The 16,345-nt window shown below is 25.9% G+C and overlaps 1 protein-coding gene across 2 annotated transcripts in view; it reads right to left on the bottom strand.

Annotated features, from left to right (window-relative positions):
* LOC148232794 (uncharacterized) overlaps positions 1-14,912 on the bottom strand; it is a 71,708-nt gene extending 56,796 nt beyond the window's left edge. For both annotated transcript variants that reach the window (XM_088189718.1, XM_088189719.1), the window contains exon 1: positions 14,576-14,912. The gene's annotated coding sequence lies outside the window, so the exon portion shown is untranslated. The remainder of the gene's footprint in view (positions 1-14,575) is intronic.
* Positions 14,913-16,345: the final 1,433 nt, after the last annotated feature.

The following is a 16,345-nucleotide window of genomic DNA, read 5'->3' as shown; positions in this document are numbered from 1 at the left end:
TAGAATTGTAAACAGTTATGTTTTCGTCCTTTCGATTCTGCTCTGGACCATTCTCTTGCAGGGCTTTTGATCTGTGTTTCTTTAATATAAAACCATACACTATTATAGTATACATATTTAATATACCTAATAAATACTAACAATTCAAACATATGTTTTTGCTTCAATAACAAATTAAAATCATGTATGTATAAAAGTATTGAAATACATAAATTAAAATTGAAAGCCCATGTCAATATAGTGCAAAAAATTACAATGGTTTCGACGAACCGCAAAACATACCTTACACGTGTTAATTAAATTAATAAAACATCGTTAAAATACTTTTAATATCATCATGTTGAAGTGTGTAAATGTAGCAATTACAAAGTTGTATTTAATATTTAGTTAAAAATAAATTATGTTTTTTTTCTAAAAATATTAATGCAACGATTGCAGAATTTAATTTCAGGTTTCTGAATTGAAAAAATATGTTACAGTGATGAAATATTTTCAATGTCTCATTAATAAATAACGCATATGATATTTTATTATATTATATATCACATAAATATAAAAATTCAACAAGCGTTTAATACATATCTAAAAAAAATGTTTTTATTGAACAGCCGTGGAACATTTATCCGCCGCTTCTCAAACAATTATTATTCCATTTGGCCATGGTGGTATCACTTACGTCTTTAATAATAAATAATGTAAAAAGCAATAAAATTAATTTAATTAACGCACGTAGAATACGTAATATATTTTTGTAATAAAATACTCTAATATATGTTCGCATTGATATACAAATTAACGTATTTTAATAACACCTGCCCGTCAGCGTTTGACTAATTGAATCATGGATTATTTGTTTAATATATTTAGGTTACTACCTACTGACAAATGTAAAAGTATCTGTGAGTTATTACCTCTCGACATATGTTCAAGGTTCATGTAGAAAAAAGTTAATCAAATAGATCTTGGTATACATTTATATTGTTTTTTAACAAATATTATATGAATATAGTAAACTAAAATTTATTTTAATTTGAGTTAAATTTAAACTGTCGTATTTTAAATAAAATATTTTTCTACATTTTCATGAAATCTGAAGCATTTACTGAATTTATATAAAATCTACAACAATGTAATTAAAATATTTTTATCATAGTATTTATTTAACAATTTAAAAAAGTCATAGTGGCACATTTAAAAATCTCATGCAAAGTTATTTAGTAGTTTTGTGTAACTGCAATTAAGTTATATAAAAAATAGATTTTTGCTCGCAAAGTCACAAAGATAAGATAACTCAAGATTATGTGCCGGTTTATAATCAATCATTAATTTTACCTATCTGTTCTAGGTTATACTAAATATGAATTTTCAAATTAAATAAATTAAAAAAATACGAAAGCTCTGTATCAATACTATTACAATTTATTTTATTGTACAATAATATATAATTTTCATTATAGGAATTAGAACATAAGATTAAATTATAAAATACATCAATTATTAAATAGTGTATTTAAATTGTGCCCTTCTTTTACCTTACAAAATTTATTTTCCCATCTTAATTATGAACAGCCAAAACCATAATAATATTAAATTCACAAAATTCCAGAACTCATGTTTTCGAGTTAATTTTCTGCAGCTGTGGACTTTCTTAATAACTGATATTTATATTTTATTAATTTTAAATCAATACAAAAAATCTTTAAATTAAAGTCTGACTAAATTAATTTAATATGCATATATTTTTATGAGCATACAAATTTAAAATATTTTCGACAACAGGTGTAATTAAATTATTTTTCATTGATTTTTAGTTTGAAACACTTGATGCTTATAATTAGTATAAGTTTTTGATTCTTTATAATAATAGGAATATATTCGAATATTTTATCGTTTATCGAATAAAGAATATTTGGAAACTTTAGTCTTTCTCAATAATTTATTTTTATTTACTATGATATGTGATCTTTTTTTTCTTATATTAAAATTATTATAAATATAAATTTAAAATAAAAAAAATTTAATTTGAAAAAATATAATTAAATAAATAATAAATAATTATAATTTTTTTTTAATTAATAAAAATTTTTCAAATTAATTTGTATCTTTTCATTTTACAGTGTAATAATTTTAAATTTGTTGGCACAAAAAATAAAAAAATATTTCCTGATTTAAATGTTGCAATTTTTATTATTTTAATTTGCATATGTGTAATAAGCCAAAACTGTGTAATAAGAAAGATAAAATATATTAAATTTGCATTGTAATAAATTTTTTTTGACACAAAGATCAGAAAACTTAATTTAGTTATTAAATATTTAAATACATTCAATAAAAGCTTTTGCTATAAAAAATAGTATTTTATTCACATTATGTATTTTGATTCATTGTATAAAGTATATTTATATAGAACTTTTTAATTACTATAAATTAAATTATCGAATTAAGAATAATTAAATTTATATATGTATATACATAAAAACATTTTTATTTTAAATACATTTCACAAAAATTATTTCACAAACTTCAAAATCATTTTTAATTTATTTATTTAAATTATTATGTGTAAATTTAATGATTTTTAATATTTACTATGATGTGTTATGATTTGTATTTTAATATACATTTCAATTATTTAAATTTTATTTTTTTGTGTTTGATATAAATTATTGCAAATAAAATTTATGGAAAAAAAGGATAAATTTATTGAAAAAATCTGTATTTAAAAATTATACAATATTTTTTTTACCACTAACATAATACAATTATATTATTAATTTAATTTAAAAAATATACCTAATATTATATATAATGTATAGTATTTACTATGACTCTTATGAAGCACAGTATTTATTTATTACTTCCTAAAGTCGTCAACAATATTAATATATATTTAACAAAAACTTTTTTTTCTACAAAATAATTTTTATTATTTACTATGTTAACCATTTTAATATATGATGTATATTACAAATTAAATTTAAAGTTCATTTTTAAGCTTCAAATTGTAATTATTAAATTTAAAAACGACTGCTTTGTGTTTTCCGCATATTAATTATTATTTTAATTATATTGAAAAGACAATTAAAAAATTGATAAACCCTAAGAATCATTGAGAAAAAAAGTTGTGATGCAAAACTGTAGTTATTTTGTTAAAAAAAACTACAGTTTTACATAAAATTTTTCTGTTATTCGTTTCAGAAACAACATATCAGTCAACATTTTAAATTGCTTTGCGACTTCTTCAGCAACATCCCTAATACAAATCAACGATTACCGAGCCAAATATTTTTATTTTTCCATATTTTTGTCGGTGGTTGATAACCATCGTTTTTGTCATCTTATATAACTTTTGGAAACATTTGTTCTAGTCATAAAACCTAGGTTTGAAAAAGCCTGTTTTACCATTTATACTGTTTTATAATGCTGTATATTTTTGTTAATGCTAAAATTAATGATTTTTTTCAAGTCAATTATTATTACATTAAAATAAATATATTTCAATTAATTTTAAATATTTTTACTTGTTCCTTTACCATTAAGTAATTTTAGAGCTTATTACTACTAATAATGCATTATAGTTATATTTTTTTATTCGGTTTTTAGTGTATACTTTTGCCAATTCGCACAAGAAAACACAAAATTTTTTTAATTTAATATTGAATCAACATTGCTTACTTAATTTGTTATTTAAATTACCGACTATTTCTTAAGCTTTTGAGGGGTATCGCCGTACATGTACGGCGATCGATATTTCACTGCTTTGAGGTACCTCAGATAGATATATTTACATATATAACTGAAGAAATAATAAATAAAAAACAAAATATTTATATAATATTTTTTTTTGTCAATTAAAGAGTACATAAATGAACATAACAAAATATATCTTGTATTAATTTTATAAAAAAAATATTGAGAGCCTTTGAATTAATATAAAAAAATCCATAAAATCCGAAAAATATGTATATTAAATTTACGAAATTTAATATTAATATTGAATCAACATTGCTTATTAAATATTTACATTAAAATAAAAGTGAAACTATCTTCTGAATTTTATATGATCTACACTCTTTTATATGAAGAGGTTAAGATGTGAATAGAACTGAATTGAAATTAAAAAAATTAAGATATGAATGAACTGAGAAAATATGAAAATTTATTATTCATATTTTTTTAAATAATAAATGTATTTATAAAAACCCAATCTCAATTTGGTCAAGATTTAATCTTCTTATTAATTATTTTCGCGTATTTTTACAAGCGAAACTTTTAAATTCTCAGACTAATTGCCCCATAGATTCACTTGCTTTTCATGACTTAATTATTCTTAGGGTGCCATCACATAGATTTCGATTCATGCGTTTACAAATTTTCGCGTTACTCTAAATTTCTTTTGTCATATAGATCATTCTCAACTATAGGAATCGTCTCAATGACTACACCCGTGTCTGGCTTTAGCTCTTTAAAAAAACTCTAATTACGTGTATCTGCGACGGATTCCTGCGGGCGCATCGGTACGAATACCGGTCACTGTATTGGTCGGTGTACCGGTTCCGGTAAAAAGTGGTCCCGGGAACGCATCGAAAATGTGCTAACGACGGTGAAAAACAATCCGATTCATAAAAGGGATCCACAGTAGTACATACGCGCACATTCTGTTTCTCAATGGAGAGCGAGCGGAGGGTTTAACCCTCGAGGTTACGGCCTCTGGGTGTTCCAGGTCGAGGAGGACCACCTAGTGGTGGTTTCCCGGAAAGTCCCTGGTACACTTTCACGCCGAGATAGGGATCATGACTCGATCCGACTTGCATTTATGGCCAATTATTGTTCACGCTTGGCGAAGGGGAGGCCAGGAGCTTACTGGATTCTCAAAAACTATATAGATATATCAGATACAATTATAACATTTTTTTTCCTTTTGTCCTTTTTATCTGTGAGACCAGGATAAGCTTTTTGATAGTGAATACGATAGTTGCAGCATCATTACACATTTGTTTGAAGTCTGAGCCAATGCATTATCGTGGTTTAAAATCAAAGTGTATTTTGCCTATAATTTTTGTCGTTTTCTTTAGATTGCCTTGTATACACAAACGAATAAAAACTACAAGATAATACTAATTTTTAATCATACGCCTTAGTGGTAAGAATTTATTATGAATTGTACTGTTATAATCGAAGAAAACAGTAATAAGAACCTTAACTTAGCGTGCTTTTTTGTCTCAAAATCGTGCTGTATAGTGATATTTACCTACTAGTGTTAATTTATCATTAATTCAAGTATTTGTTTTAAAATTTTGTTGAACTTATCACCAAATTGTATATTTTTAAAGGGCGTCATAATATATGCTTTTTTTAATAAGTTCCACTTTAATGTAACAAGCTTCAATTATGCTTGACATATTATAATATTTAATATTCAACAATGTCAATTCGCATTTATACAATCAGAATTAAACATCTTTAAACATGACAAAAAGAAGCCTGTCTCATAACTTTACGATCGCACCTAATTAATTGCGCGTCGAAACCAATCATTAACTGCTTGTCACAGTCAGTAATTATAATTATCTTTTTTAACTGTGACATCTGTCAAACTAACCGTGTCCTTGTCTTAAATTATCAACTCGAAACTGAGAAAGTTTCGTAGGCGATTGAGTCCTTAAACCAGCCCTGGAGTCTCATGATGATTTTCGGTGCCTTATCTTGGCACGCTGATCTATCTGACCGGTGCCACCCGGACGAAGGGACCCTAGGGTCTCCGGTGGTGTCCCTTGGTCGTTGTTCGGGGGCCACATCACATCCCAGACATGCGACAAACCTATTCAATTTGCATTCATATCAATCGGACACTGCGACGGACGTGATTAAAATAAATATTATTAGTAATTAAAAATCGCTTTTGACCACAATTTTTCATAATAATTACTAATTAACGATACTTAAAATAAAGTTTATTTATTTATTATATAATATATATATGAATATAATTATAAAATACATTATATAATTATTTTACTTTTATTGGACAGATATGAATCAAATTAAAGATGTTTATGTACATAGTATATTTTTATATATTAACATATTAATATTATATTGAAGTATGGTATTATAATTTTAATAAATTAGGTTTGACAAATCTGATCGAACTTATGACTGATCTGACTTATTATTTTATTATAAAAAAATTAATTATTAAGTGAGACATTTTTTTTAATAATTGAAATATATTATTACTATCCGCTACTGCGCTTTTTACAATAAGATTTGCTCAAAATATAATAAATACTTCTGAATCTTCAAACATTTAAAAAGCATCTCTGCAATTTAATGCTTCAATAGGTAAATTTACTGAGTAAGAACTTTTAAAATGTTTTAATGCTTCATAACTTTTCGTATTTTGATTAATTAGATAGTAATCACTGTCACAAGTGTTTAGTTAGCTCTTCATATTTCAAACGTTTTACATATTTCTTATTGAAAATTACTAACAAAAAACTTTTTCAGGAAATATGTTAGCTAAAGTATTGTAGAAAAAGTTAAAATCAATGTTAAATTTAATTTGATACGTTCCTTAATATTTAAATTGATATTAAAGAATATATATTTATATATTATATAATAAAATTGCGTTATTTTGAGCATCTTGAATTAAATTCATATTCAGTATTTAAATATATTTACATTTTTTAATTTTGATCAGTTTTAATATATGTATTTCTACATTTTTCAACATATTAATTGATAAAAATAATATATATTTTTATCAGAGAAGAATTTGCATTACTCAAAAAATCGTAGATAAAATTCCTAATCGATGTTAAAGTTAATCCAGATTTATTAAATTTGATTAGTTATAAAATAAATATTTTTACGAATTTATAACGAAGAAAATATATATTTTTACATTAATTTATTGAGAAAATGATAAAAATAATATATAGATCATCGTAATATCTGATTTTAAAATAATCTTAGAATATCAATATTTAGTATTTTCTGTTTTTTTAATATTATTATTTACTATTTTATTTATTGAAAATTATATTTTTACATTAAGTTATTGAAAAATTGATAATCGTATCATATCGTAAAATCTTTATTTTTTAAAAACATTAAAATATCAATATTTACTATTTTTTTTATTTTGAATAATAGTTAAGACATTAGTTTATTTAGCTATATATTTTCTTAAAATCTTCATTTTTTAGTTTTGTATTCACTAATTAAAGACTAGCATGCAATATTTTTAAATAAAAAAATCGTATATTTAATTAATCATATGACCAAATTATAAATTAAATTATAAATAATTTACATATTTAGTTACAATAATAATTTACTTGAATTGATATTTGTAGGTTCCTAAAAAATTTGAATCAAATAAAATAACTTTTTAATTTAGTAGAACATTTAATGGTTTATTTTTATTTCAAAAATATTTTAAAACATACTTGAAGTTAATTGTATTTATTATATGTGATAAATATTTAATTTATTTAACACACGTGAATTATCAAGATAATTAAAGAAATATTATATATTAAAAAAAACAGCACCTTTAAGCGACGGTTCACGAGCTGAAACAATTTTATTACCTAACCCGTCACATTATACAATATTTTTACCTTAAAATAATACCGTGAGTTTTATTTCACAATTAATTAAATATAAACGCATCGTGACTTTTTACGATTGGCGAAAAATCCACTAAATGGTGGTCGTTAAAAGTTTTATATTATTTTATATAATATAATATAAAAGTTCACAATAAACCCTTTCACGAAATGAGATCAGAATACCATTAAGTCCGGCAGTAACATTTTTATGTAATAAAATATTTAGGTGTTTTTGTAATAAGCCGCGCAGTCCTCTAGGAAGCGATTCATAAACCGCACCGAAGAAGTCTCGAACCACACACGAGGCGTGAATAAAGCGCACCGAACATACTCCGTCGCGCGACCTATGCAAATGAGCCAGGCGACCGTGATTAAAAAAAATAAACTAGGAAATTTCAACGTAAGATATGGATTTGATAAGATGCATTTTATAAGGTGATTTGCATTATTTTTCTACTTTTTTTACTTACAAAATCAAAGCGTGGGCTTTGTGACACTTGAGCGGTTAACTCGGTAATTATCAATTACGATTGATTGAAGGGTTAATTAAAAGGGAATATCGATTACGCCTCTCGTAAGCCATTAAATCACGGTAAGGCGTTGAAAACGGTTTAACAGTTTTAACACTTATTGGGAAGGAATTGCATTTAACTTAATTATTTTTTTTATAATATACACACTTAGGTAGTGGCTTAACAATAAGTGCAGTGAAAAAAATAATTAATATTCAATTGTTATAATAAATGAACAGTGAAATTTAAAAATAAAAAACAAATGTATTAATATATTAAGTAAATATAATTTTTTAATTATTTTTCAAAATATTTTTTTTATTTTTATAAAATACAACAATATTTTCGAGCACTTATTAATATTAAATTATATATTGTGCATAAATTTTATATATTTAATTAGTACTAAATACAAAAACTTGAACTTAAAAATTATACTAATTCAATATTTATTATTTTAAATATTTACATTAAATTTATTTATTTTTTAGTAACTGACTAAAAATTGCACTTACTTAGTGATTATACAAAGAGCACATTTATTTGAGCTTTAAGCTTAATTCTTATTATGCTAATGAGTCAATTTGCTTTTTATGTTCATCATAATGAACCCAAATGACGATTCACGTAGTACTTCGCTAATTGGCGATAATTTCTTGATGATTATTAGGGCGCTGGCGACGGTCGGCGTAACTCGGGTCCCAATTTTCCCTTTGTCGAGCGCGATTCGCCCCGGGCAGAGTGTAATTTAGGCAAATCAGCATTTCGCTTAGCGTCTTATTATGCCGAGACTCTTACTACGCGTCGGCCAAATTAACTACCGAATATATATTTCGAAGAGAGAAGAAGACGTCTCGGCGAGACGCCCCTGATTGTAGAGAATTATTTTCGAATTATACGGTCACGGGGTGGCGTGAGAAAGGACCTCAGATTCGGCCGGGGATGCACGATGATATCTGACCGTTTAATGCGATGCAAATTTGATGATGATGGAATTTTACAATAGAGTCTTAATGCATAAATTTGTGGTGTTTACACGCAAATACTACTAATAATAAAAATATATAAGAGACTATGCAAAGTACTTAGCAATCATACGTATCTCAATTACAGATTTGATACAGTGAATGCGATTATCAATGTAACGGGAAAATAGCGAATGCATTTGCGAGCTACTTCCAAATGGTATATGATGCAACTTTCAGTATAGTTTGAGGAAATTTATGATGAAAAAATTGGAAGGTCATGAATTAATTCTAGCTAATATGCTGAAAAAATACAGGACCATCATGCCTATCCGCTGTTATTTGTTTTCAACCTATCGCTGAAAATAAATATTTTCCTTGATGTATAAAAAATTACGAAAATTACTTCCAAACACTAAGTATGTCTTCATTTAATTTAAACAATAAAAATACAAAGGTATTTTTTAAATAAATACTTTTAGCTTTTTATCTATATGAGAAACGTGTTGCAAAAAACTTAATGTTTGACGTTAAAAAACGTACCCTTCAATAATAATAAGCGGCGGCGCTTTGTGATTATGCGTCGAAAAATTTGCATAGAAATGCGTTACACGTGTCATTACCGTTTTGTATCACTGCATTAATGAATGAGTGCAACGTGCAATTTTTCCACAATCACCCGGCCGCAATGTGTTAATCATTTTTTTCAGAGAAGTTATTAATTGAATTGTAATTTTAGTTATTAACTTAGATTCTCAGCTAAAATATTACTGCTTAATATTGATTGATTGAATCAATTGCATCTTTATAAATCGAATTTGAAACCCATGTTAATAATATTTTTGCTAAAATGTCTAGTTTTTAAATATTACTATAACATTTAGATAAAGTAAATAAAATATCACGCTCAACAGAATTAAATATTTTTTAAGCAATTTATATTTATTGCTTTTTAATACATGTATTGTATTTTTATAATTGATTATAATAAACAATAGTGAATAGTATATTTCTATCTATCAACTTAATGTTAGTTTTTAAAATAATAATAAAGAACGAACAATTAATCGTGGTACAACAATGTGAAAGAAATTAGAAACTATAGGTAAAAGTAAAGTTGATAGAAATTTAAAAATTGAAAGCCTAAAGTTAATGGAAATGTATATTCTTAAGATCAAATAATATCTCACTGTGTATCACAAGTGTTTAAAATATAAATATTACTGTTTATAATATATTTAAATGCTATAATAAGTAATATACAAATATAAAATGCATATGTTTGAAGACAAAACTAAACCCTTTGAGTAGTGAGTTAATTTAAACGCATTTTTTTTGTTAATATACACATAGGAGTGAGTTAATTTTACGTATTTTTCCATAATTATTATTGTTGTTATTTATAAAAAATAGAAAAAATAGTGTTTCCCAACGTTTAATTGTTTTGTTTTAGTATGTTTTAATAATGTATTTTAACATTTCTCTAATATTAAATTTCGTTAATTTAATATACATATTTTTCGGATTTTATGGATTTTTTTTATATCAATTCAAAGGCTCTCAATATTTTTTTTAAAAATTTTCATTTGCGTACTCTTTAATTTATAAAAAAAAAATATTATATAAATATTGTTTTTTATTTATTATTTCTTCAGTTATATATGTAAATATATCTAGTGTACTGTAAAGCAATGAAATATCGACTGCCGTACATGTACGGCAATACCGCTCAAATGTTTATGAAATACTCGATAATTTAAATAACGAATTAGGTAAATTAGACGAAGTTGTTAAAATTACAAAATAGGACTATGAGAGTGATTTTAAATTAAAATATATTTATTAGTAAGACGAATGCTTTCTTTATTTTAATGTATTTAATAAAATAATATGTTACTAAAGTACTTAGTAAGAAATAAGAGCTAAGTTTAGAAATGTTTAAGAAAATTGTTTATGGAATTGTTAATTGATATAAAAAAATATTCCTAAAGAAATAATGAAAATGAATGTTTTTTTGTATTGTTTAAGAAAAAGTATTTTACTAAGTATTAAAAATTAAATAAATCTAATACTGTAAATATAGATAATTTAAGGCTAGATATTTTAAAAAAAAAATATTACAACCAAATTAATATTGTTCTAAGGTATTGATTTATATAATAATATTTCTAGAAAATCTTAAAAAATAAAAAAAAAACATTTTCATTATTAAAATAAAGAAATAACTTTGTACATTAATATATACATAATTTTTTTTTTATACATATTTTATTTTATGTTAAGTTTTATATGTATGCATGTTTTAATATACAGTTAGCTAGTAGCTAAATAAATTAATAAAATATAGTGTATATAAAATTTATTTGTGTTTATATTATTTATTCTCTCTTCTTGACTTTGGTTAAAAATTAAAAAAAATAATTATACAATCATGTAAATAACTTCAGTATATTTATCTTTACACTCTCTCTCTTTATTATTTTAAAGGCCCTGAATATCTAATAATGAAGTATGATAATAACTAATTTAAACTTTAGTTAAACTATTAAATTTATGTACTTTTCTAAAAGTTATAAAATATTTTAGTTATTAATTAATATACTAATCAAGCATCTTATATATAATCCTTTATAATTTTGAATAAACTATTCAAAAACAAACAGCTTTTATCTGTAAAGATATATTTATTAACATTAAAATATAATTTTAAGTAGATTTTTATCTACAGAAACAAGATATAATTAAAGCCAGAAATTTGGATTTTTGCAAAAAAATGTAATAAATACACCAAGTGATAAACGAGATTAATAAAAACCTACAATAAAGGAAATATTTCTCAGCTGCTTTCTTGGATAAAATTTACGTTTTTGACAAAGTGTTGCATATGGGATTAAATTATGAATAGCCACGACTTCATAAAAGTCATATCTGAGAATTTAATAGTAAAATATCAAAATGAAAAATCCTCCACCTGTCCAACAAAATTTGCAGTACTTTAGGGCAGTGTACTAGAGCCAGTGCTATAGTAAATATATACAGCAGACTTGCCAACTACAAATAGGATTACCTGTAAAATCTTTGATGGCGACACAGTTATTATAGCTTCTCATGATAACTCGGACACAGCGTCTACTTATCTCCAATAAAGAATCAGTCTGTTCATTTTAAGTTTACCATGAGAAATAAAAAAATATCATCCCGACTGATTAATTAACGCAATAATTCTACAATCGATTGGTTCAAAATTTTCGGGAATGCACCTCGACAAAAGGATTACTTGGAAAATACATTTTTGGAGTAAAAGACAACAACTAGGAGTATTACTGGCTAAAACAATACAAATCTATCCTTAAGCTAATTTGCATGTCCATACATTATTCAATTCTGGGGATGAGGAAGTAATCCAACATAAAAATAATAATATTTATATTGAATGCACCGTTGTATGTCCCAAATTTTCTAATTTAGAAAGTCTCGAAAATACAAATTGTCAAGAAAGAAGTGGAAAATTAAAAAAACTGGAGATACATCCAACAAAAAATTGGCTTATTAATTGATTTATAGTTGTCATGATAAATCGCTGATGAGATAAGATTAAATTTATAACTCTTGCAGAATATCAAGCTGGAAAGACAGATTGCGAAAAATAAAATAGATATATAACCCTGAAAGTTACTTTACTACCAAATCTTAACGGGTTATTCTTAGCATCGTGACGATGGACGCCCTTTATACGCATTTCTACCCCTCGGGTATCGAAGCGGTTATTGCGGATTACAACCTCGTTCGATTTGCTATGCTCGATATACGATACGACATTAGGGCCAATTTGGGGTACGCAAACCAGCGTTTAGGATCGCTGTCGGGAAGCTACCGTGCCGAAACTCCCCCAGGGCAAACGTGACGCTTTCGATATTGAAAAAAATAAGTCGATTGATTTTATACGCTTGTTGTGGTAATTAAAGGGTTATTTATGCTGATCGATTCACAATAATATAGCAATATTTATTGGAAGTTTTTTATATGATTTGTAGACAATTAAAGAAAGAAAAGCAATACAGCGTTGAGTATTAAACACTCGATGAAAATATAATACATATTTCTGGGCTATTTCATAATTAAATGCTAAAGTCTTTAATACATTTTCTCTTCATTATTACTTAAACTGTATTAGATGTGATAAGAAATTTATTTTTAAAACAAAAATTGTATCTATAAATCTTTTTAGACGCAATGCAATCACATTAAAATAAGACATTCCATCTTTGGATTAATCATATATAAGATGAACTGTTTTGTATAGATAGTAAAAAAATATTTTTACACTTATTTGGTAATAATTATGTAATATTAATATATAAATATTATACAGATATACAGAGATAAAAAACATATAAAATTGATGAAGAACTAGGATATTTTAGTAGAAATTTAATATTGTAATACAATTTATTGCTAATATGATACGATGCAATAACGATTCATATAACAATTAAACACGACAATTTGAGTTGCTAATATAATACAGTAATTAATATTTTATAATAAAAATTGAATTAAAATGCTTTATAATAAAATTTAATATTTTTAAAGGTTATTTTGTCTTTATTTAGTAAAGGAAAGATTATGTTTATATTAACGTTATCTCGCTTTCATCTTTAATATTATGTATTTATCTAAAAAAAAATATTCCACATTATAAATATATACTGTTATTATTAGAAATTATATTTTTTTATTTCTTTTGATCAGTAATTTAATTAAACATTCCATTGTTTTAATATATGTTCAGATATGTTTCTTATAATAAATTTTCTGTTTTTAAATTTAATTGTACTTATATTTTGAGAATAATATTATGTGTTGTTAGATATTATGTATTAAAAAATTACTCATTATTAAAAAAAATATCATTAGAAATTTAAATTGTAAATTGTAATAAAATAATAATGAGTTTTACTGACAATTAATTTAAAAGTTACATTTATTTCTAAAAAAGGAACTAACTAATCTATCGCCTATTTAAAATAAAGCAAGAAAAATAAAACTATGCATATTCCTAGCAATATTAAATACAATATTTAAACATTAATACGATTATAAAAAATAAAATAAAATTTATTTATTCTTACTGATGTAATTAAAAATAAGCATTTTGCTTTATGTAGGTATAATAATCAGTAGGAAAAATATTATTGTTATGTTTTAGGTTGACAGGTAGTATTTTATTAGTATTTTTAAGTATTTTTCTAAATATCCGTGTAATATAGAAAATTGATATTATTACACACAAATAATAAATTTTAAATGAATGTATTCATTTGATTATATATTAATTTAATTCTAAGTATTATTGTGTTAAATCCATACAATTATATTTAAAAAAAATGTCATTAATTTGTATGATATAAACGGGGCACATTTAAAGCTTATTTAACACATGTTAACTCAGAATACCATAATTAAATTGACGTACCTTAACGTGGGCTCTCAGGTGTGACAGGAAACAGCACGTGGATGACACATGACGTACGAGCTTTCAGAGCTTTCGTTGCACAATAAATTAATTATATAAAAAGCTACAATTATTCAACTGTTCTTATCGAAGTATTTATTTTATTTATAAATTAAAATAATTTATAAATCAATTTTATTTATATTTATTAAGTCCGAATAAATATGTTTATATTATTTATTATAATAAATTGCTTATTTTTTGCGAATTTTTAAGGTTGATGGGTCACGGTTTCGGCGCCGTGACGTTATTCCGTTTCGGGTTTTTGGTGAGGCGAGTTCGGGTCGCGTGTCGTGCGTGCGCGTCGTGCGCAGCGCGTGGCACGAGTGGAACGTGTCGATCACGGCCCGGCACGGGGAGACGCCCGCCAAACACGCCCCCGGCAGTGCGGCGCGTGAAAGGGCGGTGGGCGGCTGAATTTTAGGGTAACAAACTTTTCTATAAAATTATGATTTAGATTATGTGTGAAAGTTTTAGTATTTTCTAATTTATTTTTATTAGTCCTAGTTTGGCATGGCACGCATGGTCACCGGATTCTCAATCACAAACATATGTAAATGGCTTTTCTGGTCATATCCTTTTGTTGAGGCTTTGGTGAATTGCGTCTTTTCCTAGACATTTAACTCCAAAATTAACGTATTTTTATCACGTCGGTATGTCACCACTTTTGAGATTTTGTGGTGTAGTATACCTTTTCTAAAAAGAGTTTTGATTTGCACATGTAATCGACACACTAATACGTTTTTACGTTTGGACACAGCATATATAGCACATCAAAAAAATATTCATTTTCAAAATATAAAAGACAAGCGTGACTAAATGCGTTGCCATTATTTGACTCGCAAACTAAGCTTGAATAAATAGTAAGTAAAACTTATTACTGTACTTATTTTTAATTTAAAAACAAGTGCAATTTTTAGAATTGATATTAATATACTTCGATAAAAAATATATTTTTATATTATTATTTTAGTAAGGTATAGAGTTGACTGTTTATTTTTTACTGCGAATAATCTGCCATATTATGTATGATAATTTTATAAATATGTGATGAAAACGATAAATTAAAATAATTTTCAAGTATTTAATTTCACAAGATAGAACTAATGTCATAGCAAATAAGTATGCAATATTTTTATTAAGAATTTATACTGTGGCGACCACACAAATAGGTCCAGATTTAAAAGTGTAATTGTCTCATTGTTGATGACCGTGACTAAAAAAAGACAAATATCATGGCATAAGAGGGATTTATTTTGACCACACAACACGAGTCGTTAAGAAAATCCCTTTTGTGACAAAACGGTACGGAGGACGCTATAAATCACCACATCGCAAACCCTTTCCGAAGAATTCGAAATTCTGGACAAGCAAAAAACTTGCTTTCGAAAATGCAACATCATATTTCTCGAGTTCCAAGAAGCGACTGCAGCGATTGGCTAGGTGATCGATGCACAATCGCGATTGGCTAGCTAGCGTGCATCCCCCCAAAGGATATAAGACCGAACTCAAAGGCAGACGTTCCGAGATACAAGACGGCTGAGGCACCAGACAAGAGCCAGCGACGCAGACGACCAGAGAGCCAAGATACAGCCACGCGCCTTCACCGACAGACCTGAAGATCACTGACACTCGCCGCACGCAGCCACAAGAACCCTGAAAATCTCTACCGGCATCACCACTTGCGCCACCTTCACCGCAGTCGCGAGAAACGACTGTAATCGTCCATTT

The sequence above is a fragment of the Plectrocnemia conspersa genome, unplaced genomic scaffold, assembly GCF_051122295.1.
Source record: "Plectrocnemia conspersa isolate PC_06_02 unplaced genomic scaffold, ASM5112229v1 ptg000008l, whole genome shotgun sequence".
NCBI classification, from domain to species: Eukaryota; Metazoa; Arthropoda; class Insecta; order Trichoptera; family Polycentropodidae; genus Plectrocnemia; species Plectrocnemia conspersa.
The sequence above is the reverse complement of the archived record's forward strand: the minus strand, read 5'-3'. Positions and strand labels throughout refer to the sequence as shown.